This window comes from Lissotriton vulgaris, chromosome 6 (assembly GCF_964263255.1).
Source record: "Lissotriton vulgaris chromosome 6, aLisVul1.2, whole genome shotgun sequence".
NCBI classification, from domain to species: Eukaryota; Metazoa; Chordata; class Amphibia; order Caudata; family Salamandridae; genus Lissotriton; species Lissotriton vulgaris.
This window is the reverse complement of record NC_141694.1, coordinates 1,437,378-1,443,739: the sequence shown is the minus strand read 5'-3', so window position 1 is coordinate 1,443,739 and position 6,362 is coordinate 1,437,378.

Sequence of the window (6,362 nt, the reverse complement as noted above, 5' to 3'; positions counted from 1 at the left end):
GAGTAAAGTGTTTAGGGCCAGATGCATCAAGCATCCATTTTGCGATTCCTTATTAGCGAAAAATAAGGAATCGCTAATAAGGAATAGCAAAATGGAATGCATCAAGCAATCACTATAAAAATAGCGATTCCTTAGAATTCCTTAATTGCGACTCGCAAATTGCGAGTCACAATTAATGAATACCTCCCCATTAATTCCTATGGGCCTAGAGGCCCATAGGAATGAATGGGAAGACAATCTCAATTTGCGAATTGCAATTAGCGATTCGAAATTGTGATTGCGAGTTCAAGGGTGCAGGGGTGTCCAAAGGACACCCTGTTACACCCCTGAATGTGAACTGTGCACATATGTTGCGCACACACATGCCCTTAGGGCATGTGTGTGCGCAGCATGAAACTTTGAAAAATGCACAAAAGTGCATTTTTCAAAGTGTTTGCAAATTACCATGAAGTTGTACTTCGTGGTAATTTGCGTGCCCTATTAGCGAATTCGCTATTTTTGATACTTTCATGCATTGCATTTAAGGAATCTCAATTTGAGATTCCTTAAATGCCAACAATCGCAATTTTGCGAATTCTCTATTTGCGATTTTTGCATTTGGGATGATGCATCCCAAATGCAAAAATTGCACTCGCAAAGGGCCAGATTCTGAGAATCTGGCCCTTTTGCGAGCGCATTTCGCTTGATGCATCTGGCCCTTAGAGTGGATCGGGCTCAGAGGGAAAGAGGAACCATTGCTGCATTTAGGTGGTATTTTTTGGGTGGGGTTGGGGATGCGAGAGAGACCTGGGAACTGGAAGTAAGGTGGGTGTGATTTCCCGCCCCCCCTCCAATTTTGGCTGATCTGTAAGTGCTGCGCCTTTCTTTAATGTGCAGCGCTGTAATGTAGCGCTTTATGTGAGAGAGCTGGAGGTAGGATTCCACCTCTCAGGGAACTTAACGGAGTGTGGGGTCTTTGCTGAGATATGAGAAAAGGGTCCCGTAATTTGCGGGCTTTTGGGATGCTGCTGGGTATTAAATGTGGGTCTTTAATAGTGGCAGTGTTTCTGAGCTCTCCTCGCAACATCGGCACAGATAAATGACGTACTCTATTTACAAAAGCATGAGTGGCGGAGAATGGATGTGGGGTTTTGGTATGGTCTTATGGTCACATCTGCTGACTTTCAAACGGGGGCCCGGCATAGAGTCCTAGCGTCGGCTCCTGTGATTCTGGGCAAATGATAGTTGCAACCAAGTTATGCTTGAGGTACTTCTGCATAAAAGTTGCTAAGATCGGATGAGCTGTTTTAGTTGCCCATTTAAACCTGACGATTGGATGGCTCATAATTAGGGCTCCCGGTTTTATGGTATTTATTTTTTTGCCATTTCCGTCTGTATTTATCCTTATTTTTTTTTGGGGCATTTTTTCTGTATTTTTCCACATTTATTTAAATTGTGAATGCACACATGCGCTCGGTTGTTATTGGTCAACACTATAGATTCATCTGAAAACTTTGCCATTTGCAGGAATGTCAAAAATATGCTTAAAAGTGCTATCACAAGCCATTTGTCTCAGAGCCTTGCAGTTTCTGCCATCAGTAGAGTGCCACATCCTCTCCCCCACTGAACACTTTACTGCCCCCCTAAGAGAAACGTCAGAGAGACGACCACTGGTAAAATCCTACAAAAAACAGAAACAATACTCATCTAGGACTGTAAAACTTTCAAAGATGTAAAAAAGAGTTACAATTGTCGGAAACTCCAGCAGTCCCTGGGGCCTTTCGCCCGCGCTCGTGAAGCAGTCCAGGAGACAGGTTTGTTGACGGTGCACCCTCGTTTGTGAAAGAGGCCGCAGCCTGCAAGGGGTTAACCAGAGCAGGTACACATTGTCCTGCCCTCGCCTGCTGTGCAACATCTGAAAACACAGCAAGATCACCCCCGCCTTCACACACTTATTAATTAACAACATGGAGCAGGGGACGACGCTGAGCCTTTTAGGACTCGGTGCAGGCCATTCTGTAGTTCCTGCTGCATCCTGTGGAATCGGGTTTGTGGATGCCTGAATCGGGAGGGTTGGCATGTCTGGAAGCACCATAATGAAATGGATCCAAAAACAAAAGAAACACTTTTAATGACTTTGTGGCTGTGTTCTGTCCAGTTAAACTTTCTCGACACACAGGACACGTGTCATGCTGTTCCAGCCGGGGCACTATACAGTCGATTGCAAAGCAACTGCCTTACTGTTTCTTCCTCGTTATAATCTCTTTGAAAACCGGGCCCTCCAACACAGAATCTGCGCTTGTAAAACCCAGTCTGCAAGCACAAGATGGAGGCTGGAGCAATTGGCAGAGTGAAGAGGCAGGGGCTGAGAGGTGAACAACAAAGCCTCATTAACATGTAAATCGTCTCTCAAAGACCTGTGAAGTACTGGGGTGCAGCTGTGTGTGTGCCTGGCAGCTGTCTCAGCCGGGCTGACAACTCTTAACCCTCTAAGGAGGGGGAGACACCAGATGGTTGGGGGGTGATTCTATTGATGTAAATGACATTTACTAGTATTTTTCCGTTTTTATATATAAATACAGATAAAGGAAAACTTGTTTTCCGTCTGTATTTATATGTAAAAATCTGTTTAAACGGAAAACCGGGAGCCCTACTCATAACACGAAGCAGACAGCTTCTGACGATTCTTTTCAAAGGGGATTTCCGGACTTTTGGGAGAACATGGCTCCCCACATAAACCCCTGCAACGTATTTCAAAGAGCATTAATCAACCTTTAACGTCGTAATTCCACAGCCGTTTGTCTGTCATTTGATGTATTTTACTTTATTAGTTAATTTGCTCAGGGAAAAAATATGAAAACGTCATAATTCTCTCTGCCTATTTTTCCTTTCCTGGTGACGTTTTTATATTTTTTCCCTGAGAGAGTTAACTAATAAGGTAAAACATATTATCCATGGCAGAGAGCCCCGTCACAGGGAATGAGTCTCGATTGTGTGTCTGGCAGCAGAGCGAACCATTAGGTGAAGCCCAGCAATGATATCGGCCTGTCCTCCCTGAATGCTCTTTTATTTCTATACATACATATTATAAAATGGAGGCATACGTCCTGTCTCCATCGCTGCTCTATTTTTTAGTCTTCCTTCCAGGGCTTTAAGTGGGAAAAAAAACTGGGGGTGCTCTAAAATGGGTGGGGAAACCGCTTAAAGGGGCGTGGCCAATCCAAGTTGGGGTGTGGTCTAAATCAAGATAACTAGCATTGTGTTAGGGCTGGGGCAGGATCACGCAGACTAGTTCCTCTCTCTGCGTTTCAATTGTTGCTGGATTACGCTGCAGCCTTGACGCTCAGTGTGAAAGGTCAGAGCAGGGTTGTACTGGAGCGGGCTGCCTGTGGTCGTCTCTCTCCTAATCATCCCATGATGTGAAGGCTGGCACCACTACGACGTTGCACCTGCGCTGCAGGAAGGGAAATCCTGAGAGAAAATGGCTCTCTAAAGCTGAGTTCCTCCTACAACGCGGCTCACCTGGCATGCTCACTACCTCCGCTGCTCCTTTCCTATGTTCCAGTCTTTCGTGCTCTGGTCTGTGTGCGCTTTCTTTCAACTCTCCCCTCTGAAACTACTTTTCACCTTTCTTGCCACTTTCCTTTTTCTCCCTTTTCACGCTTCCTCTTGGGGTCTGCTTTTTCCCTTTCCAATTTTATTTATCTTCATCCTCCCTTCTCGCACTCCCATTTCTGCTGTTACCAGTTCTCTTCAATATTCTCATTCCTTCTGTTCCCTGTCTTTGGCTACAGCTCTGATATCTTCTCCTTCCTACCTCTCCCATTTATGTTTGTAGATCTTGCCGAGCCAACGCTTGCGCTGTCTCTGCGAGAAATCTTCTATTTAGAATATTGGCTTTGAACTACACCTGTTTTTAAGGACTTTCCTTATTACATAAAATGTTACTTAGACAGTTTGTGGCACTATTTGTTCCTTTAAGCTAGAACACTCGAGACCAGTGCTTGTAGCTTACCACCACTCTGCTTTACACCAGTCCCTTTGCTATACTCTACTCTACACAACTCCACGCAACTGCATTCGGCACAATGTCACCCCACTCTACACTACTTCATCCAGCACCAAACAACGCAGCGCCACCCCCGCAACCCACTCCTCTCCACACAATACGCCTCCGCTCTATGCAACACTAATTCAACCAACTGCACTCCACACAATGCTTCACAACTGCACTCCACACAATGCTTCACAACTGCACTCCTCTTTACTCCACTCAGAGCCTTAGAACACCACTCAATACAACTCCAAACGATACAGCCACACCATGCAACATAATTACAATCCTTATAATACCATTCAACACCACATAATTCAACTCCACCTAATTACACACTTCTCATTACCACATAAATCCACTCTATACCACATAACAATCCGCATAAAACACTCCACATAATTGCACTCAACTTAATTTCACTCTATATCACACTGTTCAATGCCACACAAATCCATTCCACACTCGATAATTACAAAAAAAAAACCATTATTACACCACAACACAATCAACTTCAATCCATAACACATAGGTAAGAAAGATTCACAACGCCAATAACTCTAACTCTTTCTCGTTTTTTTAACACACATCTGAATCTTAGCTCCTACCTATTTCCTCTTTTTTGCCACCAAACAGGTAAAGCTTTCCATACTGTCACCGACTCTTAAGGGCACTACTTTGTGTGGATTTACTTCTTGTGAACAGTAAGAATGCCACCACTTGCAGTAACGTTAGCCAATGGCTGTAGTGGGCTGGCCCACTGTCCTGTCCCAAGCTGTACGCTGCAGTGGATGGATGAAAAGGCGAATGACACAATAATAGACCAATTGATGAAAAGGGTTGGCTGAAAGCCTCTGTAGCTAAGTGTATATGTGTTCGATAACACCACTCTACTCTTCCACTCTGACACCACCACTGTGCTACCACTGTTCTCAATGCCCCCCTACTCAGAACCTAAGACCACTGCATTTCATGCCAATGTATTCTACGCCACTCTACTATATAACACTGCAGTCTTCAACAGTCTTCTCTGCACTTTCTGCCACTGAACTCTACGCCACTGCACTCTAAGTCTCACCACTCTTTTCTGCACCACTATTCTGCTCTGTGCTGCTGCACTCCACTGTCCTCCGACGCTCTGCAAGGCTGCACTCTACTCCACTGAACTCCATGCCACACTACTCTGCACGACTGCACTCAGTCACTGCACGCTACACCACTCTACACACCTGCGCTTTGCCACTGCACCCTATTCTGCACTGCTAAACTGTACTGCACTCTGCACCATTACACACTGCACCCCGCCATACCACTCTAATGTATTCTGCACCACTGTAGTCTATGCCACTGAACTCTACCCTACTCCGCTCTACACCTCTGCAATCCATGCTGCACCACTCCACTCTACTCTGAAAAAGTCTACTTTACGCCACTGCAATCTACTCTGCACCCTACATCTCTCTACTCTGTGCCAATGCACTCTACACCACTTTACTTAGACCCAGTGCATGCCACCTCAATCCACTCTGTACCACTGAACTTTACACCACTTCAATCTAGGTAACTTCTTGCTACGACGCTATACGATATACTCCACTCTGTCATGCTCTATTCAATTGAACCCTACTCCACCTTATGCCTCCCTACTCTACTCAACAACACTACAAAACTTCTTCTATGTCACTTTACTACACTCTATTCTATGACACACTACTCCGCTCTTCTCCATGACACGCCACTCTATACCACTCCACTCTGACGCTCAACTCTACAACACTATACTCCACTCTGCCAATCCACTCTCCTACACTACTCCACTTTATGCCACTACACAGCAATCTACTCTGCTCTACACCACTCTACGCAACACCCTCAATGTTACTCCGTTCTAAACCACTCCATGACACTCTTCAGCTATAATCTAGGCCACTTCATCACATTCCACTTTTCGACACGCCACTCTCCTTTATCCCACTAACCTTTAGCCATGCTGAACAACAGGCACACTGGCGTACATTATGGCTAAAACATATTGACAAAGCCAATAGCTCTTGCAAAGACCAGACCTATTGGCTTTTCTTGTTTATTTTAACCAATACTGCAGGCCATCGGCAGAAGACATTGGCAAGCCACTTGGTAAAAAAGCAATACCTTTTGGCTTTGACAATGCTTGTTTTTGTTGCAATATTTTGCTCTGCCAACAAACTAATTAAACAGTGTATTTCTTAACAAGCTGTGCATATCTAACAAGTATTACTACTCAAGATCATCCTAGAGCCGCAGTACTCATAGAACTGCCCGCGGGCTATCCCTGGCGTCCCCCTGACCT